The sequence below is a fragment of the Saimiri boliviensis genome, chromosome 2, assembly GCF_048565385.1.
Source record: "Saimiri boliviensis isolate mSaiBol1 chromosome 2, mSaiBol1.pri, whole genome shotgun sequence".
Classification (NCBI taxonomy): Eukaryota; Metazoa; Chordata; class Mammalia; order Primates; family Cebidae; genus Saimiri; species Saimiri boliviensis.
The window spans coordinates 75344452-75368799 of NC_133450.1; the positions used below are offsets into that span (position 1 = coordinate 75344452).

At 43.5% G+C, this 24348-nt stretch overlaps 1 protein-coding gene across 2 annotated transcripts in view; it reads left to right on the plus strand.

Annotated features, from left to right (window-relative positions):
- TNFAIP8L3 (TNF alpha induced protein 8 like 3) overlaps positions 1–24348 on the plus strand; it is a 41782-nt gene that overhangs the window by 2796 nt on the left and 14638 nt on the right. The window contains exons 1-2 of one of the 2 annotated variants that reach the window (XR_012516260.1): positions 14344–18358; positions 23146–23245. The exons of the other annotated variant lie outside the window; for it this stretch is intronic. The gene's annotated coding sequence lies outside the window, so the exon portion shown is untranslated. Of the gene's footprint in view, positions 1–14343; positions 18359–23145; positions 23246–24348 lie in introns of those variants that run through there. 2 annotated transcript variants of the gene reach the window in all.

Consider the following 24348-nt stretch of genomic DNA (forward strand, 5'->3'; position numbering starts at 1 on the left):
ACCTGGGTTTCAGTCTCCACCTCATGGGCAAGTTATTTGACCTCTCCAACCTCAGTTTCCCACTCTGTAAAATGGGGATAACAATATTACCACAAGGGCTTATGAAGATTCAGTACAATAACACATGATAGGTGTTCCTGGTAATCATTTAGTAAATGGTAATGATTACCAGGAACACCTTTAAGTAATCATTTAGCTGTTATTTTGGTTATTACCTGATTGGATTATTTGTTGTAAGAATACTGCTAAATAATGAACTCCCGTGTTTTAAAATATAAATGGGTATGTAAAACAATTAGTGTTGCTATTGTTATTATCACATTAATATAATTGCCTAAAGAGATTTGTTTTGGATTTTCTCCTTTTCAGTCTCTTATTTTCTCTGGGGTGTGTGTGTGTGTGTGTTTGAGGAGGTATTTTTAGTTTACTTCTTCTCATCTTCATCCATCTTCCAGCACAAGGCATGAAGATGGGGACATTCCAACCTGCTGCTTTCACCAGCCTCTCCTACACCTCTAGGGAAAGTTATAAAAAACAGAGAACCCCTTACTCAATCCACCTGATAACATGGAGATGAAAGCATTTCTTCTTTCATGGTGCTTCAAGTAGAAGAAGAGGAGGCAATCCCCTGCCCTCACCCTCTCCTATCCCATTGGTAAACCTTTTCCCTTCAAGGTGGCAGGAAGAGTAGGAGGTGCTCACCTTCCTCCCTGCCACTTTTGCCCATCATGGTCATCTTTCTCTTCACCTGTTGGCAGAGGAGTAAGGTAATCTTCAAAGACAACTCACTTTTTACTGTAACCCTTTCAAGAGACTCTTCCAAAGCCCCCCCCCCCAACTTCCTGCGTGCAGAGCAGATCTCTCATAGAGCAACACGCTGCAGTGGAGGGTGGAGTGAAGGATGAGGTTTGTCTCCATCTGCCTATTCTGTTTTTCAGGAAGCACAGAATGATGCTTCTATGTCATTCTGCTGCCCGCACTCTCCTCTGCCTTTCTGTCATTTTATGGATCTTTCTATGATTAAGAAAAAGGCAGGATTTATGGAACACTGGATTCTCTCCAGAGACCCAACTTGGCAGTCTTTCCTTTGGCAAACCCACCATCCATCTCCCAGAAATCCTAAAGCAAGGTGCATTCAGTTGGGAGTGATTGAGTCTTTCCTAAGAAGTAAGAGGGACGTAAACATTAACGACATCAGTTTTTTCCCTTTCTGTCTGGGAAGATCAAGACAGCCTACCCAGCTGAGGGCAGATGAGCTCCTTCCTCCCACAACTAGATGGTCCAGGGCAATCAAGCTGATGGTGTCCTTGTGTTTGGGTCAGTGCTGCAGAAAAGCATTTCCATGTGATGGAGTCAGAATATGGTAGGGGAACCACAAGAGAAAAACAGGACTGGGAAAACACCAGGCCCCTAACTCTGCCCTTCCTGTCTCTCTCCTCTCCTATGGCTCAGCTTGGTCCACGTGAACCAAGTGAAGGAATGGGTGGGATTCAATAGGATCCTATTGAAGAAGTGGCAGGTGAAGAGGAAAGACATTCCAGGAGTCATACAGCTTGAGAAAAGGCACAAACAGGAAGTCAGCTAGAAGAGAGGACACCTACTGGGGAGTCCTGGGAGATACAGGTAGGGGCATATAGGGAGGAACAATTTTAAGTTGGTCTTGGCAGGACCTCGGGAGTCCCCATGATTCTTGAGCAGAGATATGACAAAATGAAAGCAGAGTTTTCAGAATGTACATCTGGCAGAGATGGACAGATGCATGGTTTGCCTGGACTTGGCACCTCAACTCCCAGGGTATGGCCACAACAGAGAAGGTGGTGGCACTAAGGCGAGACAGAAGAGGGAGGGTGCAAATGGTATTTCAGATAAATAAACAACAGAAGTTGGTGACAGATTGTACAAAAGCAGTGAAAGGAGAGGGAGAGTTGAAGGAGACAGTGGCATGTTATGTTGGGTAACGTTCTCTGGAGGCAGAGAAATGCAGGAGACAGGCTCCCCGACCCCACAGATGCTCCCTCTTCAGGCACTTATCAGTGATGTTTGGAGTAAAGGTTCTTTTCCCCTTTAGACAGTTAAGTTCTGCAGGTGCATTGGTTTTGAGGCACCGTGAGGTTTGAGGGTTTACTGATTCTCATTACTAGGTTCCTTGCAGAGGCTCTTTAGTAATCTGTCTACTGATGGGTTGAAGATAAATAGGCTGGTCTGCTGAGGGCAAGGACAGCCTGGGAATGATGTGCCATTTGGCTATAGTCATATTCCCATTTCTTATTCCTGTTTGTTGAAATTTGCACAGATGTCTGCCTCATGCACAGAGTAAGCTGTAGCTGCTTTGGGAGTCAGGACCTTGTCTTGTGCTTCCTCATGTTCCTGAGATTTTATGAACATAGTAAGTGAATGAGCATCTTGAGGAACCTCCTGAGAACTTTGTCCAAAAAGGCCAGACCAGCAGCCAGAAACCTGTCCTGTAAAATAGAACTGCCAAGGCTTTCCTTCAGTGTTTTGTTCTGTTCAGTGTTTTAAGATTACTTGTACTGTCTGGGACTCTGTGTTAAGAATTATGGGAAATGCAAAGAGATATAAGGATACAGTTCACTCTGTCCTCCAGGGCTTGACACTGGGTAGGGAGACAGGGTATGTTACTGATGACCACAGCCTAAGGCAGTGCATGAAGACTCCTCACCTCCCTTGCCTCACATCACATCCCCAGCCACATCTCCTTTGACACCCTTTCTATTGCATACTTTCTGTTTATTCCTGTGGTGGACTGTTAGTTAGCTTCCTAAGGGAAAGGACTGGGTCTTTTTCATCTGTGTCAGCCCATGCCACCCATGCCACTATGCTTGTCTCCTAAGCATAGTGGCAAGTTGCTGGCTGGGTGGGTGGATGGTGTTGTAGGTTGATTTGATAGGAAACAGATGGAAGTCAGTAGCATGCACAACGTTTATTTGGAACTTCTCTCGGAATGAATACCTGTAGAAGGCAAGGGAAGAAAAGGGGAAGGGAAGGGAGTGGGACTGGGCAGAGAAGCTGAACTACTGCATAGACCCAACAGCTTCAGCTGAGCCCACAGGAGCTCTGGAGCTAGAATGGCTCATCAGAACGATTCTGAGTTGGGGGTGAGAGGCCAGGCCTTTATATCTTTACACCCCCAAAATGAGCAGTCATTAAAGGCAAGCCATCACCAGGAACAAGGTATGCCCTTGGGTGAGGCTATTCTCTCCAGCTGAGGGCTTCTGCAGTTAGCACTACCAGCCGCTTGTGGAGGAAGTTCTTCAGTCCTGAAAGGGAGTTGATGTAGCACATGGCAGTGGACATCACTGATCTTTAGGGCTGTTTACTAGGGATGGTAGGCCTGTCTACCAGCAGAGGTCAGGGGATAGTTGTTGCAAACTTTGTCTAGACCTCTTTGGGACAGTTTTGGTTGCCAGATGGAAGTGGCCGTTCTAGACCTCATAGCTCTCAATCCAACTGTTCACTGTACACAGTCCAGTAAATGCCAGCTGATCAGCTGTTTTGTATTCAGAGTGGTGCTGATAGTATACAGAAATGCACTTAGATGTGGCCCTGCCTTCCAGCAGTCTGTAGCCATGTTGGGGAGAGAAAACCCACCCCAAACTGGATCTGTAAAACTGGGCAGCACTGGAAGTAAATAGTGCAGTATTTGGAACACAGAGCAATGTGATTTGGAGTTCTAGCGGAAGGGCTTCTTGAGGTAAAGATAGAATTTTTATGAATATATACATGGAAAGCTCCATTTTCTATGTTATTTTTCTCTTAAAAAAATACAGCACTTGCCTTTTTATTTGTCAACAAAGCTAAATTATGGTCGCACTTCCCATTAGCACGGTTCCCTAACTGGTTTATTTCCCTCCAGCATTACCCTTGGCTCCCATTCGAATTCACATGTAAATCTCTATAAAGACACTACATAAATAACTTTGTTTTGTTTTCCAGTTACTTGGCTTCCAACTCTTTATGTAAAATGGCTGTGTAGGTGGATGTTTGGGCTGTATTCTATACAAATATAGAAATAAAAGGATAGAGAAGAGGAATTTAAAAGACAAGTTTCCTCTAAAAATCCAATCCAAAAAAGTCATATAAGAAGAGCAAATAACCTCCCCCTTCCCATACATATATGTTAAGGTATGCTAGAAAATTCTATTTCATTACATATCAGAAATGCTCTTTTTGGGCAACGGCCTGGAACAAATTCTGAGTCTGCTTTAGAACAATCTTCACGTTCATATTGGGTTTCCTAAAGATCACTGCCTGGGAACAAATTTGAGCCTGTTCATGGAAAATCTACCAGTGTGCAGGCTATAAAAATGGAAGGCTTGGCAGCACAGAAAGTGCTAGACACACCCTAATAGAAACCAATATTTTGTAACTCAGTTCTCCGGGAAAAAAAGGAGACGCTTGGTGGTGTTCAATATTGCTTTAAACTGCTGAAAAACCACAGGGACAGCCACTGGCTTCTAGGTTGTGTTTCAGAAGTAAAATATGCTTTCTGGGAAAATATTCTGGCCATGACAAGAAGCATGTTAGCCATACGTAGCTTCATGGAGACTCCGGTTTATATTTTTGTAGTAGAAGCATCCAGTTTCACATAAGGGAGGAGATTCTGGAAGGAGCTGTTGCTAGTGAACACACACATCCCACGCTCCTGATTTGGAGCCTGTGGGTTACACTGGGAAGGTGGGCAAATATGGAGTCAAATACAGGAAGGAGGTGACAGGGGGCATCTACCCAGCAGGCCTCTGTGGCAGCTCTTTCCTGCCACAATTGAGTCCTGGCTCCTTGGTTTCCTTTGGATAAGACTGAGAAAATGAGGACAGGAAGACTGGGATTGGAAGTTACCGGGTAAGAGAAACCAGGGGTTTAAGAAGTTGTAGACCGGGTACAGTGGCTCGTGCATGTAGTCCCAGCACTTTGGGAGGCTGAACTGGGTGGATCACCTGACGTCAGAAGTTCAAGACCAGCCTGGCCAACATGGCAAAACCCCATCTCTACTACAAATACAAAAATTACCCAGGTGTGGTGATGCATTTCTGTAATCCTAGCTATGCAGGAGGCTGAGGCAAGAGAATTGCTTGAACCTGGGAGGCAGAGGTTGTAGTGAGCTGAGATCACACCGCTGCACTCCAGCCTGGGTAAAAGAGAGACTCTGACTCCAAAAAAAGAAAACAATGAAGTTGTACCAAAACAAGATGAGAAATAAGATGGCATGATCCTTGCCAGCCCAAGGTCAACCCCAGAGGGCTGGTACTGAACATAAAAGTATAATAATGTTTTACTTTTTTATTTCTCCTATATTAATTAAGCATTTACAATGTATTAGAGACTGAGTTAATTGTTTATATGGTAGTTAATCCTTATACTAGCCTTCTGGGCTATGTTCTATAATAGCCCCAATTTATAGAACAGAAAACCAAAACACAGAGAGGTTACGTAACCTGGTCAGGATTGCACAGCTTATCAGTAGAAAAGCCAGTCTAACTGCAGAGACTCTTCTCTTGCACCAGGTAGACCATGTAATTAGAATCATGGATGCCACCAGGCCGCTTTGCATCCCCCACAGAGCTCCCATGGTGCCCAGAACCCTGACCCTTACACTCCCTCACCCTTAAGTGAGGTCATTCTGCCTCCACAAAAGCCTGTTGTAAGCTGCAGACACTCCCTGCATTAGCCCAATAATAACATAGGCAAGGACTGGCTGACACCAGCTCCAGATCAGGGGATGGCAAAGGGTGATTTAGGAGGGAAGTTGGGAGAATCAGCACAAAGCCACTGCTAGGGAGAAAGCCCTAGAAGGACACTGCAGCTGTAGGCTTCTTCTGGATCACACGGGCATGGTGAGAGAGGAGAAAAGAAGGTTTGAAAAGCAGAGTTAGAGATACCAAAAACAAGTACACCCTTTTTCAGAGTGTGCTTAAGCTGGGTTCTAAGCCCTTTTTTCACCACAGCGTTTAGAATAATTTCCGATATACAATCCCCAGGACATGGTGACCAGCAGGACTTGAGGAAAAAAAACTCAAAAGGCAAGAGTGCAGCAGAGTGAAAAGAACTTGACATTCAGAGCTGGATGACTCAGGTTTGGGTTTCCAGTGTTGTCGCTTAGTTATTGCTTGTCAGTAACATTATTTTCTGACCAAAGAAGTGCAAGCTCATGGTAGACTACGTGAAAACAGTAAAAAGAAGAAAATTAGATTGAGCCCTAAGAAAAGACTGCAGTCTTCCAAGAAGGCAGTCCAAAAGCAATTCGGAAAAGATGTGAGAGCTTTATTTAGGTAGAGAGGAGGGTTTAAAAAGAACAAGAGTCCCATTTCTGAAATGTTGACCTGGGATGCTAAAAACATGTTGTTCCACTGCCAGGCAGTGTTAGAACCAGAACTGGAGGCCAGATCCCCTGGTTTCTCTGTGTTTCCCCCCAAATATAGGTAATTTAAAGAAAAAAAAAGGATCAGAACTATTAAAAGGAGATACTAAAAGGACTTTTGCTCTTTTTCCTTCTGACACCTTTCTACTGTGTTCTTGCCACTCCCTTCCATCACTTGTGTTTCCTTTCTTAGGTTTCTCCATCCTGGGCCCATTTGCCCACAGGTCAGATAAGCACAGGCCCACACCAGCACGTTGCCCAGGGGCCTCCTTCTCTTGGGTCAGGCCCACTCATCTTTCTCAGTCAGAAGAGCCCTCCACAAAGCCCTCAGAAGATTAGTACATTTTTAAAAATACTTGAGAGGCATTTGTTAGGTTTTACAGATGCCCAGTGACAATTTACTTCGAGTTTGAATAGCTTCTGTCTTCAAGAAAAGGTTTATTGGCCACTAGTTCTCCAATTACGCTTTATCCTTCTTTAGATTGATTTTTTTTTTTTTTTTATTGTAAAGAAACTGGATGTTTGTTCATCCATGTTAGGTCGCTCTACCTTTAGGATTTAACTTCATAATTCTCTGAGTCAAACAAGGCAGGCAGAGCTAAATTTATACAGGGTCAGCTTTTAGAGAGCCCATAGCAGTATCTGGTAGGCATCAAACCTGAATTTTTGTGACTCTATTTTTCTTTCTAACTTCTCTGTGTATAATTGTGGTTTCCCTGTACTCTTCCTCAGCTGCTACTCCTGCATCCCCTAAGATACAGCTCTTGCCTTGTTTTTCTTCTGACAAAACACTTTATTTTAGAAAAGACCATCCATTCTTATAACAAGCTATAAGCTTTGGGAAAGCTAAAGATTCCCAAAGTTGTACTCCAGCCCAGTCTTCTCTCCTAAGCAAGAATCCTGTCTTCCAAAGGCCCCGGACCCCTCCTCTTCACTGTTTAGGAGACATCCAGCCCATCACCTTTCTCTCACTTTTTCCCAACTCTGCTGATGGCCTTCACAGCCACCAAGTCATTTAAAGTTAAAAGTCTGTGAAGTCATAGAACAATGAAAACTCTTCCACACATGTTCTCATATCAAAACCATGACATGGATAAAACAGATATTATCATTCCCAGTTTACAGATGAAGAAACAGATGCAGAGAGATTAAATTATCCCCATCACAAAGTAAATGGCAGATTTTTGCTATTTAAAACTGCCTGGGGCGGGGGCAGAAACAAACCTAAATAAACAACTTCAATATTCAGTCAAATATTTATGGAATTATTAAATACATAATGACATTTCCACACAGTGGGATATTTTCAGATGTTAAGGAAAGTTAATTTGAAGAACATTTGATATTAGATGGAAATGTTCACATTATAGCATTGTCAAAGAAGGCTCAGTAATCTGTGATCCCTGTTTTGCTATATGTACATATATACATAAGTGTGCATACACACACACACACACACACACACACACACACCTATATATATATACCCCTTTGTATATGGAGAAGGGGAGAGATCCCCCCTCGCATTCACACACGTAAACACTTGAGATTTTTTGTTAATGTTCGGACAAAATAAACCACTCTGTGCTAAGTGTATAGGTAATTTTAATTGTCTTCTTTGTATTCTTCCAAATTTGTCTTCAGTGAGTACATGCAGCTTTCAACTGGTAATTCACTTTTATAAGCAACAGCCAAGTGAGCTACAGTGCCTGTTCCCCTCTCCCGCAAGGTTGTCCCAGGCCCCTCCATCCTCTCCCTTGAAACTTACTCTTCTATCAATTCCCTGTGTTTCTCTTCCCCCTAGAGCATTCCTCTGTCACCCCCTGTCACCAGCTTCTCCCAGTCCCCTACCTGGGGTGATCCAGCCTTCTGCTCTACTCACCTCCTGTCCCGGCCTCAGCCCCTACTTTCTCTGGTGCCCCCCACCCTCATCACCACCTCCTGCTCTGAGCCCACCTGGCTTGCCTTTGTGGGCCTCCATTCCATGAACAGAGGGTCAGAGTAGTTAATGAGCTTATAAATATGAGGCCTACAGACTGACCAAGGTCTCTGCAGCCTCCCAGTCTAAGCAGACCCATGGGTGAGCTTGTGGACTTAGCCATCTTGGCTGTCATGCAACATTGCTGCTGCTCGCTGGCCGGCATGGGGGCAACCTGGCAGCTCTGACCCACGTGCCCTCTCTGACCCTTCCTCTGTCCTTGACCTCCATCCCAGATTTGAATGATGTTAGTTTCCCACATTTTCATTTACCTATAATAATTTTGTGTTTTTATTACTTTTTAAATTAGGGGGGGAAATAAGGACATTTAAAAGTCTTTTATAATAGGATTGTTAGCTTTTAGGAGGTATTGGTCTGCCACCACCACCATTAGTCCGTTGTTCCAAAAAAAATTATTACTGAGGAGTGGTGTGATATTAAACATAATGTGAATCTATTTCTGAAGGTATTAGATTGAAATTTAATTGAGGATTCCTTGTGCATCTTGGAGCTAAAAATAAGAGATCATATGTTGGCCTCAGAATTCCTTACTCCCCTCTAGTTTCAAGCAGAGGGAGCCCATTCAGGAAGCTTCTAGAAAAGGAAGTGCCCACCATTTAGATTCACATTTAACAAGTTTTTAACCCAGTTTTAAATTAGCCCCAAATCACCCTTAATAATTGGTATTCCCCATCAGGCAGGATTTTGTCTATCTTTATTTACTTTCTTGGTTTATATTATGAAAAATGATTTATCCTTACTCCTTTTCAGGTATAAAATTATACGGTCAGGTGCCACGTAATGATATTTTCTAACAGTGGTCCCTAAGCTTACAGTGGAGCTGAAAATTCCTTGTACCTGATGATATCTTGACGATGCTGACCCCTTGTAGGCAGAGGCTAATGTGTGTGTTTTTCTTAGTTTTTAACAAAAAAGTTTAAAGAGTTAAAAAAAATTAATAGAGGGCCGGGCGCAGTGGCTCAAGCCTGTAATCCCAGCACTTTGGGAGGCCGAGGCGGGTGGATCACGAGGTCAAGAGATCGAGACCATCCTGGTCCACATGGTGAAACCCCGTCTCTACTAAAAATACAAAAAATTAGCTGGGCGTGGTGGCACGTGCCTGTAATCCCAGCTACTCAGGAGGCTGAGGCAGGAGAATTGCCTGAACCCAGGAGGCGGAAGTTGCGGTGAGCCGAGATCGCGCCATTGCACTCCAGCCTGGGTAACAAGAGCGAAACTCCGTCTCAAAAAAAAAAAAAAAAAAAAAAATAATAGACAAAAGCTTATAGAATAATGACATAAAGGAAAAAATAATGTTTGTACAGCTATACAATATGCTTGTGTTTTAAGCTAAGTGTTATTACAAAAGTCAAAAAAATTAAATATTTAAAGTTTATAAAGTAAAAAAGTTTCAGTAAGCTAAGGGTAATTTATCACTGAAGAAACAAAAGTGTTTTTATAAGATTAATGTAGTCTAGAAATACAATGTTGATATAGTCTACAGTAGTGTACAGTCATGTCCTGGGCCTCCACATTTACTCTCCACTCGCTCACTGACTCATCCGAACAACTTCCAGTCCTGCAAACTATATTCATGGTAAGTGCCTTAGACAAGTGGGCCATTTTTTATCTTTTATACTGCATTTTTACTGTACCTTACATATGTTTAGATATTCAAATACCATTGGCCTAAGTATTCAGTACAGTAATACATGGTACAGGTTTGTAGCCTAGGAGCAAAAAGGCTGTACCATATAGCCTAGGTGTGTAGTGGACTTGACATCTAGGTTTGTATAAGTACACCATATGATGTTCACACATGGCAAAATCTCCTAACAATGCATTTCTGAGAACATAGCCCCATCCAGTCACTCATGACTCTATATTGACTGTGCTTTTTCACCGTTCCAGAAAACTCCCCTCATTTAAAAAAAAAAAAAAAAAAAAAAAAAGTCACTCTTTCTCAGTTTTCAAGTTGAAATCAGGAAAGTTCCCTTACTTAGTGCCTTTATGAAGGAGCCATCTTTTCTTATTATTTGCAAGTGAGTGACTATGACCACTGTGATCTTAAAAGGAGAGATTAGGAAATACGAGAGGGAGAATGATTGAGATAGGAGTAAATTCTTGGACAAAGAGAGCATTGTGCCCAGAATGATGGATAGCTCATCCTGAGACCAGCAAGCGTGGTAAGCACAAGGGCTGCTACCAACCAGCCCTACCCAGGCTTTCTTCTCACCCTGGGAGGGAGGTCAGTGAAGGGCTGAGACTCAGGGATGGGCGAGGAGGCCTGTTTCTACCCATTCTTAGTGTTTTGTTTTGTTTTCTGTTGTATTGTTAAAAAACAAAGTCTATGTTAAAAACAGTTCTGCCAAATTGTCATAACCCAATTAGGGTGGTTGAGGTCTGAGCAGCTTGTGAAGAGGGTGGAGATTGGTGGTGATTAGGTGCCGAGACAGCACACAGGTTGAATCAAGGCTGGTCAAGGGTCAAGAGCAGCTGACCAGTGTTTCAGGGAGTCATGGGGCACATGACAGGAGTGCAGTAGGGCAAGTCCATTCTCTCATGAGTCACTTGGCCTGCAGCCAGTCTGCCTGTCATGGGTCCCCCAGCCCTCTGGGGCCCCTCCAGCTGGAGGGTAGCCTCTCTTAAGCTCAAAGAATCTAAAAACTCCAGAAAAGCTGGCTCCCCCATGGGCCCTACCCATCTTGTCCACACTAGAGAAGCCATTTCTCCTCCTGACTTCACCCTGTCCTCCCCATCTCCATGGTCCTAACTCTCTGCGTCACCTGGGATGTCTTCCCTTCCCTGGCAGCATCTCAGGCCCAGATGCTCCTCTCTGTTTCCTCTGCCTTGGCCCCCCACCACCCCCACAAGCCCTCCTGGGTGCTAAAGGGACTAAGGCAGCGAAAAAATCCAAGTCTTATTGCCATTCCTGGAGTCGAGTCATGAAGCAAAAATCTTAAAAGCTTCCAGAGAGAAAAAACAGGCCCTTACCAACATATACTACTTTCTAAATAGCAACACTGAACTCTTGACAACAGTGATGGCCTTTGAATTCTCATGGCAAATGATTTCCAACATAGAGTTTTGGACACCGGCAAACCATCCATCAAGTGTGTGGTTGGAATAAAGTCATTGCATGACATGCCAGATCCCCAAAACTGACTCTATTATGTCCTCTTCCTGAGATAGCTGCTTACTCAGGAGGCACGCAACTGAGGCCCCCAAGCCAAATCTGGCCTGCCACCTGTTTTTGTTTTTACATTTTTAAGTGGTTACACCTTAACGTGGTTATATAAGTACCTACACAATATTCTCTATTTTGCCTCTTTCTCTTACTCTCTGGCTCTTTAAGGCAGTTTGCTGATGCCTGTGCTGGACCAGGTGCTCCACTGAACCAAGGACTAAATTAAAAAAGAAGAGTCATGAGATCCAAGAAACAGGAGATGAACACAGGAGAGAAGGGGTAAAGAATGAAGGGAGGACCCAGAATGACTGCCTGTATCAGGCATCAAGAGAAACATGCCTAAACTTGAGCTGGGGGACAGAGGGCTGCCAGAGACGTCACCAAGAAAAAAAAAATGGAAGCAGTTTATTAATGTGTTTGAATCTATTGAGAAGAACTTTATATTCTGCTAAAAACTTTAGGAGTGAATTGGCACTAGACATAAAAAACTAACCAGAAGATTAAAAAGTAGTGTTTAACTTCCTGGGAAAACAAAATGAATAAGAAAGAAAATGCAGGCATGGAAGTTATAGAACACTACATGACTCAGCTATGAATGAAAGCTAAATCATAGTAATGTCATTGCTCAAGTTTGATTTAACCAAATGTTGAAACAGAAGCAAATTGGAAGGTAAAAGGAAAAATGGAAAGAAAGCTAAGTTTTCGCCTTCCATAGTAGTAAGTTAAAAGCAAATAAAATCAAGAATTAACAGTGTAAGAATGTAATTTAAATGTAGAGATGTAATTATTGATTGAAACAGCTAAAATAGTTTAAAGTATTCTGTTTGTAAGGAGCTAGCATCAGAGGTGGACCAGGGGATGCTATATTTTGTTGTAAGCCTCCCTCATAAAATGACTTTTATTTTCTTTATTTTTTTGAGACAGGGTCTTGCTCTATCACCCAGGCTGGAGTGCAGTGGCATGATCATAGCTCACTGCAGCATTGAATTCCTAGCTTCCAGTGAACCTCTCACGTTGGCCTCCAAAGTGCTGAGATTACAGGCATGAGCCACCATGCTGAGTCTGATTTGACTTTTTAAATAATTGTACCTGTATTACTTTGAAAACAATTTTTAAAAAAAGAAAAAAGAAAAAAAGTGACAGAGCAGTCTGGTGAGTGATGTGGCAACCATGCCTATGTGGGAGCATTCAGGCCCCTGTTTGGAGGACATGGCAGCTCTGGTTATTACTGTTCCTGATATGAGTGTGAATGCATTTCAATAAAATGTCAAGACTGAGAGCCATGCATTCAAGCAATGAACATTTTCTGTTTCAGTCCCTGGCTACAGTTGCCCACATAAATAAATCTTGGTCCCTGCCCTCAAGGAATTCACAGCACAGTGGGTGATAAAATTCCTCATCCACCTAATGGATGATTGATTGCTCCACAAGGTGATAAGAGATACTCCAAGGCAGGTGATTGCAAAAACAAATTGCCTAGAAGTCAGAAGTCATTCAAATAGAGCCCTGGGAAGCTAAGCAGGAATTGGGCTGGGAAGAAGGTAAGAGGTCAGTGTCCTAGCACGAGGACAGAAAATGTAAAGGTGCAAGGAGACCCAGGCCTGGTGCAGGTTGAGACCTGCCTGTGGCCTGGAGCCAGGAGCTTCGGGTTTGTAGAGGGTGAAGAGAAAACAGATGTCAGTTCAGTGGCCTTGTGTGCCATGCTAAAGAGTCATCTGGGTTCTGTCTTGAAGGTTATGGGAATCCCCTCGAGGCCCTTAGTAGAGGCGAGGTGTCATCAAAGCCTGCTGTCAGCCTATTGTGGAAAATAGAACAGAAGCTGGGGTAGAGAGCTGAGCAAGGAGACAGACAAGCATTCGAGGGAGAAACCATGAGGGTCCGTGCTGAGGTAGCAAGAGAGGGGCAGAGGAAGGCAGGTGCCTTTGAAGATATTATAGGAGCTGAATAGACAGTCGGAGACCTCGTTAGATATGGGAGGTAAGAGAGAGAAATAAGGCAAGGATGGTCCCCAGGTTCTTGTCTGGACACAGGCTAGTGGCAGAGCCACATATAATACAAGAAGACTTCAGGAGGGTTGGAGAAAGAAGCTGAGAGAAATGTTGAATATGGATGGGAGGGATCTGTGGGAATCCAGGCGGAGGTCAGGGAAGCAGGGACGGCTGGGAGAGCCCCTGGACTGGAGAACATAGGGGACGGGGGCAGGGGCAGTCCATGGGACACGGGTGGCATCTCACACTTGAGGAATGTCTAGCGAGAGAAGAGGACCCTGAGAGAGCTCAGGAGGACACCCAGACATGAGGCATAGACAGAGGAGGAGGAGGTCTGGAGGAAGCTGAGAGGGGCCAGGAGAGCTGGGGTTAGGAGAGCGGAGACCGAGAGGGTCCCATGCTGCCGGCGGCCAGGTAGGCCTAAGTATCAGGGGTGCCCTCAGCGTTCCAGGATTACAGTAGTTAGCATATCTGCCCCTGGCAACAGCCTTTGGAACCCCTCACTCATGTGTGACAGGGAAACATGTCCTCCCATGTTTCCAAACACTCGTCAGGGCCAATTACAAGACTGTTTGGTGAGAGCAGTTAAATTGAGTTTGTGGTGAAAGCCAGGTTAGAAGAAAAGCACAGCTCCTCTGTCCTACTGTGGCCATTCCCTCCTCAGGTCTCTTCCGGGGCCGCCCGGTCACTATGTATTTTTTGAAGTTTATATTACCGAATTCCTGGCACATGTCAGGGATGCCATGGTGAACACGACCGTCAAGGTGATGTAGACATTTTTGCTCCTTTGTTCGGTTAAAACCGGGTTCTTCTCACATGACCAGGAAAGATGAGGCCTGCAGACACATTGAAAGGTGAAGAGAGCAGAACTTATTAAAAGAAAGCTCCCAGAGGAAAAAAAAAAAGGTCATGCTAACAGGCTTCCACCTTACAGACTGGATTTCTTGCGGGCACACTCGAGCTAAAGAGCCCAGGCTCCTCCCCCTGCCCAAGGCGCGAACTCCAGAGGCTCCGCCCCCATCCTCCAGTGCGCATGTGCATATTTTCTGAGCGACGCAGTAGGAAAAGGGCGGGCAGACGGGGCGGTTCACCTGTGTTGCGAGTTTTCTATGGGCCTAGCTGTCGGGTCTTTACACTTTCAGGCTGTCTTAGGCTTGAATGGGGGGTTTCGCTAGGTATCCTTGGCTGTCATCTGTCTATTCAAAGGTCTCCCCTCTTGGAGCTGCCAGGGAACAAACAATTGAAGCCAGGTGGTGGTTCCTTAACTAGACCCATTTGCAGAAGATGGAAACGGGGTGGGCAGCAGGGCGTGCTTGGCTCAGGGAGGAGTTGGGCTGAACAAAACGGGATGAGGGTGGGGAGACAGCGGGAAGAGCTGGCCTTGAGGTTTCAGACACGAGTCCCACCCACAGCTGCGTCAGCACAGGGCAGTCTGCTGGGGCTGGGGGCCTGGCAGTCTATGGTTTGTTCTGTGGACACTGTGGCCAACACAGGAAAAGGCCTTGGGGAAAGCCAGCATGACGCCTGCTGACCGCACGCTCTATGGCGAGCACAGGCCAAGCACGGCCTCAGAGGAAGCTGAGGTTTAATGGAGGAGTCAAGGGCCCTAAGAAAACAGGGGAGTGAGTGGCATTTTGGAGGCAAGCCTCAGATAAGGAAAGCTGGAGGCTCCAAGGTCGATGACCCAGGTGTTACAGAGTGAGGGAGAAGCAGGAGGATCCCATTTGTGAAGAATGGCAGGAGCAGAATGGGGGCGGCAGGGAACCAGCACAGAGAGGAGAAACGCAGAGGACCCCTCCACAGGCATCAGCGCACATCTGATGTGTGCCCAAATGATGACAAAAATTCAGGTTCTCGTACTTAACGGGTTACTATGAAATTAAGAAGAGAAAGCAAATTAGCAGAATCTTCTTGTCTGCTTTCTCATTTAAGACCCAGAAACCAGCGAGTAAAGAGATGGCCCATGGCACACAATGAGTGTGCTGGGGGTGCCAGGCGCAGGGCTGGAGGCTAGGCTCTCTCTTATACTTCCTGCTGCTGGCTCAGTGGTGAGAGTCAGAACCAGGGCTGGGCTCTCTGATTTTCCCTGTATGCGGGGAGCTACTCCATGGATACAACCCTGGCATCTTGATTGTGCGGGATAGCCATTCTCAGCATCTTTGAGTGACCACACCTGGTGATTTGGTTGGAAAAAAGTGAAACCTTTTGGTGGTACTATTTTTTATTACCATGAAGTATAAAAAATGCTATTCTGAGCCATTTGTGTCCTTAGCGCTTAATTTAGAAAGGAAGCCTGAGAAAAAGTTACATTTCTGAGAAACTTCCAGGAAGTCAAGTCTCAACGACAGCTACCTGGCCTCTCCCTTTGTGAGGTGAATGGGATTCCCCATGGACTCAAAGTGGTGTTATCACAGTAGCAGTTCTAGGAGAGCCTAGAAGCCCAACCTCAGGAGATCTTGAGGGTGCGGTACTACCTCCCATCTGCTAACAACATCCCTCGGCATTGTCCTTCCACAGGCCAGATACTGACCATAATACCAGCAGATATTAAAAATGTGGCTTGACTTGTCTTAAATCTGTAAACCCAGTTTTACTACAGAATAAATGTAAGGAAGATTATAAGCAATATATTACATGTCCCTTTGTTGCTGTTCCACATTTAGATTGACTGAAATCCAAAAATGTCATTGTTCAGGATTCATATTTCACACACACAAAAAATCAAGTAGAACATTGAGGAAGCTATAATGCTGTCTGCCATATCATCTCCTATCCAGAAGTACCTTTGGGTTTCTTCTCCCTCGTGTGTTCCGACCTCTCAAGTACAGCTAACAGCTTGTCTGGTTGTTGCTAAGCTCACTAAGCTAAGGGTTTACATGTTACTACATTAATTGAATAGAGCACCTTCCAGTAGCCTCAGTCCTTTAGGTTTAAATATCCACTGCCACAGGCCATGTTTTCTTTCTTTTTTCCAAGATAGACTGGAGTTTGTTCCATTTTATTGTTTTGCACATTTTAGGTTCTGCATCCATACTCCAAAAATTACAGCATTCCAAAGACTGACATTTTTATTGCTTTAGGCTGTTTGCTAATTTCACATATTACTGTGTTGGCATGCTCCCACAGCTCTGAATGTGGCATCCTACTGGTGTCCTTGTTAGCAGTCTGGTGTTCTGAGCCTGGGTTCTTGGGTGCCTGCTGTGGTGGAGAAGGTTTGGGAGCTGCCAGCAGAGAGAGAGGATTACCCACAGAGACAAAAAAGGGACTGTGCTATTCCAATGCCCGACAGCACCTCAGTATATTAAAATAGCTCATGAGTGTGAAGGGGCATAAATGGGGAGGCTCCAAGGGTGGTAGGAGGGAAGGGTGCTGCTGCCATGGAGAGAGGGTTACTGCAGAAACTGAACACTGAGAGCATGGTGGGCGATATATCTGGCCCCCAGGTGATGCTGCTGTTGTTGGGGCAAAGACGGGCAGAGCCCAACTGGGCCAACCAAGTAGCTCTGTATGAAAGGCAAAGGGTGGACCTTGTGCTTAGTTCACAAGGCATTTGAGTACATTCAGTTCCACTTGCACATTGTGAATATGTACCTCCTTCCAGGTGTGGGTCCTGAACTGACAGAGTCTGGGCCTCAAAGAACAAGCACAAACATGTTAAAATTATTCAGTCATTCATTTACAAGACATATACTGAGCAACTTCTATATAGTAGGCACTGTCCTGCTTATGGGGATTCACAGGTTGCCTGAGCATCAGTCTCCAAGAACTCAGCTCCAGATGCGGAAAGTGGAGGGCCGGTCACAGTGCAGCACAGGAACAGGGCTACCACTGAGCTGGGGGTGAGGGCCACCCTTCCTGGCAAGAGGGACATAAGGGTTGGCCAGGGGCTTACGGTGGGAAGGAACCTTCAGCTACAACAACCAGCCTGTCAGCTGTGCCTCTTCCACCTGGGTGAGGGTCCTCTGGTTTCAGCTATGGCACAAGAAAGTCAGGGCATGATTGGCAGCCAGGGAAGCACCCTCAGGGAGCACTGGCTTGATTGCTGGTACTGTTTGGTTGTCATCCGACTATTTCAGCCAGTTGGGTTAGGACAAAACTGTTCTTGTGAAGGGTTGAGCCTCCTTTTGGGTTTGAATTGGGCAAGTGGGAAGGATGGGATGAGGTGGGCAGAGTCGGAAGTTTTCACAGAGCTCCTCTTCAGTGTCCCCTGCCAGTATGTTACTTAGGAAGGGCATTAGAAAGGAATCCTAGCATGTGCAAATAGGCACTCTTCCCCAACAGGCAGCCCGGTGCTGGGTTGTTACTTTCTGCAGATAGATACTTCATAGCAAAAACTGGAAATAATTTGAAACCTACCAAGAGGGGACTGGTAGAGAAAATGGTGGCATGTGTTACTGTAAAAAAAAGATAATGTAGTACATTTGTTGTCATGGAAAGTTATCCTGAGAATGTTGGTTGAAATGCAGGCAAGAAAATAGTGTTCATTAGTCCCACGTTTGTGAATATTAAAGTGCACATACCTGGGAGAATGTTTGGAAGAATATATGGTTTGGCTGTGTTCCCACCCAAATCTCATCTTGAATTTTCGTTCCCATAATGCCCACATGTCATGGGAGGGACCCAGTGGGAGGTTAATTTAATCATGGGGTGGTTACCCTCATGCTGTTGCCTTGAGAGTGAGTTTTCACGAGATCCTATGGTTTTTTAAGGGGCTTTCCCCCCTTTTGCTTGGCACTTCTCCATCCCGCTGCTCTGTGAAGAATGACGTGTTTTTTCCCCCTTCTGCCATGATTGCAAGTTTCCTGAGGCCTCCCCAGCCATGCTGAACTGTGAGTCAGTTAAACTTCTTTCCTTATAAATCACCCAGTCTTTAGTGTTTCTTCATAGCGCATCAGAATGGACTAATAAACACACTGTGATGCCTGTGGGGATTGTGGGTCTCCTTTCCTTCCGTTAGCTTGTTTGTCTTTTCTGACTTTTCTCAGGGCTCGTGAATTATATGTTGTCATAAAAGTATTAAAGAAAAAATATTTTGAGAAACAGCTCCTCAGTCTTTTTTTTCTTTTTCTTTTCTTTTTTTTTTTTTTTTTTTTTTTTTGAGGCAGAGTCTTGCTCTGTCACCCAGGCTGGAGTGCAGTGGCACGATCTTAGCTAACTGAAGCCTCCACCTGCCAGGCTCAAGTGATTCTCCTGCTTTAGCCTCCCAATTAGCTGGAATTACAGGCATGCACCACCACACCTAGCTAATTTTTGTATTTTTTAGTAGAGACAGGTTTTTACCATGTTGGCCAGGCTGGTCTGAAACTCCTGACTTCAAGTGATCTGCTCTCCTAGGCCTTCCAAAGTGCTGGGATTACAGATGTGAGCCACTGTGTGTACCCAGCCTGTCTCCTCTCTTAAGATAAAACAAAGAAGCTAATAATTGAAAATGTTACTAGTAGATGATGTTTATCACTTTATTCTTCAGAGTGATCTACCATTCAGAACAACTACTTTGTGGATATGCTAGGAAAAGTAAGGAAAAATCTGGTGAGCTTAAAATGCTTGCTAAGTGAAGTATCGTAAGTGTGTGTTATTTAGGGACAATTGCTCTTTTACACCTGAGTAAACATTTAAAAAACTGATTCCTCACCTCATCCTCACTCTCAATATATGCACTAACACAATGGCTTTATAGGTGAAGTTTACTAAAACTGTCAAAAAATAGCTAATTCCCACCTTACATAAACACTCTCAGAAATAGAAAAAGAAGGAAAGCTAGTCAATCATTTTATGGGACTGGTTTTCTCTGACATCAAAATTTGACAAAGATAGTAATAGACCAATCTCACTTTTTTTTTTTTTTTTTTTTTTTTTTTTGAGACTGAGTTTTGCTCTTGTTGCCCAGGCTGGAGTGCAATGGTCCAATCTTGGTTCACCGCAACCTCCACCACCTGGGTTCAAGTGATTCTCCTGCCTTGGCCTACCAAGTAGCTGGGATTGCAGGCATGTGCCACCACACCCAACTAATTTTTTGTATTTTTAGTAGAGACAGGGTTTCACCATGTTAGCTAGGCTGGTCTCGAACCCCTGACCTCAGGTGATCCACCCACCTTGGCCTCCCAAAATGCTGGGATTACAGGTGTGAGCCACTGTGCCTGGTTTAATCTCACTTTTAAGCATAGGTGCAAAATGCAATATTTACTAATAATACTAATATTTACTAATTTATTACTGGTTAGAATTCACCAGTATAGTAAATACATATGCATCATGACCAAGTAAGGCTTATCCTGGGAATACGATGATGATTTAAATCAAAAAGTCTTTGAATAATTGGTTAAATTTACATATTAGAAGAGAGAAACTATATGATCATCTCAGCGAATACAAAGAAAATATTTGCCAAAATTGGATACATTTCTGCTTAAGAGCAAAGAATGCCTTAACAAAATAGAAATAAAAGGAAGATAACTTTGATAAGGGGTATCCATCAAAACCCATAGCAAACATTGCATACTCAGGGAAATTTTAGAGACAATCCTGTTAAAGTTAAGAACAAGACAGGGATGCCATGTAACACTTTCAACACTGCTGGATTTTCTACTGGTGTCATAAAACAGGAAAAAGAAATAGGGGGTCAAAGAAAACAATCATTTTGTGTGGGTAATGTTGTCTACATAAAAAATCCAAGAGATGCTATATAAAATATATTAGAATTCATAACAGAGCTCAACAAAACGTTTCAATTGGAGATTAGTATACGGGGATCAGTTGGGCTCCTTTGCATCATTAATAATTTAGAAACTAGAGCAGAAAATTTACACTAACAGCAACAACCAGAGCTATAAGGTAGCTAGTGGTAAATCGAATAAAAGATATGCAAGAGCTATATGGAGAGGACTGTAAACATGACTGAATGACACAGAAGAAGATCTGACTAAATGGAGAGACATATCATGTTAATGGAGAGGAAGATTCAGTATCATAAAAATACCATTTTAGGTGGGGTGCAGTGGCTCACACCTGTAATCCCAGCACTTTGGGAGGCCAAAGCAGGTGGATCACCTGAGGTCGGGAGTTCAAGACTAACCAACAAGGATAAACCCCATTTCTACTAAAAATACAAAATTAGCTGAGTGTGGTGGCACATGCCTATAATCCCAGCTACTCAAGAGGCTGAGGCAGGAGAATCACTTGAACTCAGGAGTCAGAGGTTGCCGTGAGCTGAGACTGCACCATTGCACTCCAGCCTGGGCAACAAGAGGAAAACTCTGTCTCAAAAAAAAAAGAAAAAGAAAAAAAAAAAAAAGAAATCAGTTTACTTCAGATTAACATAGCGTTCTCATGGCATTTGATCATATGATCCTAAAATTCCTATGGAAGAATAAAGGCAAGAATAATCAAGACAGTTTCTAAGCAGAATAAAGTGAGGGTGACAGAGGGCACTTCCCTTGGCCTATCATGACTTATGAGTTAATTTAAAAAAACATGGTTTTTGGGCTGAAATAGACAAATGGAACAGAGGAAAAAAACTCAAAAACAGATCTATGCAGTATAGAAACCCTATTTGAAAAGAAGGGGCCTACCAGATTGGTAGCAGAAGGATGAGCTATTCAATAAATAGAATAAATTGTGGGGAGAAAAAGATTCCCAACCTCCTGCAATATGTACAGATAATTTTCAGATTAATTGGAGACCTAAATGTGAAAAACAAAACCTTTACACCTCTGGAAAATATACGATTATCTTTTATCACCTCAGGGCAAGAGAAAAAATTTTCAGATGAGAAACTACGAACCATCAAGAAAAAGATTGATAAATTTGACTATTAAAAATTTAGATTTCTGGCTGGGCACAGAGGCTCATGCCTGTAATCCCAGCACTTTGGGAGGCCAAGTCGGGCTGATCACCTGAATGGAGATCGAGATCAGCCTAACCAACATGGAGAAACCCCGTCTCTACTAAAAATACAAAAACAGGCACTGTAATCCCAGCTACTCAGGAGGCTGAGGCAGGAGAATCTCTTGAACCCAGGATGTGAAGGTTGCGGTGAGCTGAGACTGTGCCATTACACTCCAGCCTGGGCAACAAGAGCAAAACTCTGTCTCAAAAAATAATAATAATAATAAATAGATTTCTGTCCTAAGACACCATAGTAAAGTTAAAATGTAATGCTACAGACTGGGAGGAGATAGTTGCCACCCCTGTGATCAGCAGAGGCTTGGTATCATAAGCAAAATGTACAATAAAGAAAAAGATACATAATTCAGCTAAAAAAAATGAGTAAATTATATGAACAAGCAATTTGCAGAAGAGAAAAACCTTAAAGCCCAATAAACACAAAAATATATTGACTCTCACTAGCAATTGGGGACATGCCTATTAAAACAAGGTACCATTTTATACCTATCAGATTGGCAAAAATTAAAAAGTCGGTTGGTTTGAAGTGTTGATGAGGAAGTGGAACCACAGGAACTCAGACACTGCTGCTGGGAGTGAAAATGAGTGCAGTCCCTCTGGAGAGCTATTGGCAGCCCTTGCTGCTGCAGGACTTGGCAATCAAGTTCTAGGTGTAGACCCCAGGAGACTGTTGTGTATGTGCACACAAAGAGACATGTTTGTGGACTTTTTTGCTTGCAGAAAATGGAAAGAACTTCAATGTCCATCAGTAGGAAACTTGAAGATATATTTATATAAGCAACTAAATGACTAAACATCTTGAAAACAGGATGTGGAATAAAGAGATGCAGAAGGATCTGTGTAGTATGACACCTTTTGTGTGTAGTTTAAACATGATGTTGATGCATGCATACTCACAAAATGAGAGAAAAGCATAAAAACATGATGGATGAAACAAAAATACAACTTCTGAAGTGCAGTTCGATCTGGGAGCTAGAAGCAGAAGAGAGGGAGTTGAAAGCAAAGAGGGCTTTCTCTCTCCCTGTGTTTGAGGGTAAAATAGTAAGAATTTTTCCATCTGGGTGGTGTTCACACAGTGTTTGTTAAACTGTGTTCTGTTTTGTCCATATGTTTTAAATGTTTAATATTTAAAATGTTAAGAATTGTTCCATTTGGGTGGTGGCCACACAGTGTTAAATTATCTTCTATTTTGTCTATATGTTCGAAATGCTTGGTGGTTTTTAGAAAATTAATTCTTGTGAGAAAAAAAACTGCTCAATCTCCATCCTAAAGTGGGCAGTAATTCAGCAAACATTTAAACTAATTCATGTTTGTCACTCCGTGCATCGCAGCTCAGTGTGGCAGGCAGACTCGGGCAGACTCTGGGGCAGACTGCCCAATCCAGCTCTGCCACTTTCTAAATGGTAGATTCAGACAAGCTACTTAATCTCTCTTTGCCTTGGTTTCCTTGATGTGAAATGCTGCATCTACTGCTATTGCTGACATTAGTGCCTACTTCATGCAGTTGTTGCAAGAATGTGATGGCTTAACTGTGCATAAAGCACACAGAAGAGTGAGCACTTTATGATTATTATGCCTGAATATGATCTACCATTCAGAGAGACACTAGTTATTTGTTGGATGCAAGGGGTGGGTGGTGGGTGGGGACGAATAGCTTTGTTTAAAGAAATCATTTAAGTAGATGTTGTTTTTAGTGATGGTTACTTTTCTGCAGTGAGCCAAAAATATCTCTCAGATCTCCAAAATTAACCTGTTGATTTGGATATGATTCACCTCCCCAGTGGCTTCACAAGTATCTGCTTCAGTTAGCTCTGGTAAGTAAAATTATCAAACACTGATTCACTTTTCAGAGCTGGCCATGAAATCAATATGAAAAGCAAAATCAATATGTAACTCTGTTGAAATAGAATTCCCTCTATAATTGAAAGCTACATCTATCTTCAAGTCTTGATGAATGAATATGTGCTATTCTATCAAATAAGATTGTCCCTTTTATATTAAAAAAAAGTGATGAAATACAACTCTTCTAGATAGGTGGAGATTTAAATTGAGGCCTTTAATGTTTCAAATAAGTGAGAAATTGCAGTCATTAGGGAGTCAGGGGCAATTTTTCCAAGGCAGAAGCAAGAAGGCAGACTGCAGGCTTTGGTGTTTGGTGAACTGGGGCCCAGCAGCAGCTTTGCCACTTACTAGCCACTTAGCTTGCAGTGAATTACTCAAATTGGCTGTGCCTCAGTTTCCTCATCTACAAAATGGAACTCACAGTCCCTCTCTTGAGGAATTGTTGTGAGGATCAAATACATGATATACAGCACCTCTTGTGCCTCGTGTGTACTCAGCAGTTGTCCTTATCTCTCACATTATCATTACCTGAGTTACAGATTGCTCAGTGCTAATGGGTGGTGGATTGGAGGCTCTAAAATGAGATAGTGAGCTAAATGGTTTTACAGCTCTCCCTGCCAACCTCTTTTCACTTCAAGGCACAGGAATAGGGGTAGGGGAAAGGTTTTCATCTTGAAGACAGTTAAATGCTGCTTTTCAAGTGTAATTATTCAGTGTAAGACATTAAAGCAATCGGAAATCGTGTCCTGTTTTGACTCCCCTTGCTTTTGTATGTTCTTATTCATCACCCTCAAAATGTCCAAGAGTTGGGAAATTTTATCATGTTTGGTGCCCCCAAAACACACAAATCCCCATTTCTGGCCTGTGGATGAATGAATCTCTGGAACTGTTGAGCTACCCAGGATCTCAGGGGCACCTAAGCCAGAGCTTGAGTCAGGAAGGATGGTCACAGGGCAGAGGGCATGAAGACTGATGAACCAAGAATCCCTGCCTGTGTTTGGTTGTCTCCAGTAATTGGGGCCTTCATCCTTCCAACCTCTGCCCCAGTCCTACTGCACCCAAGCCTGCCTCTCCC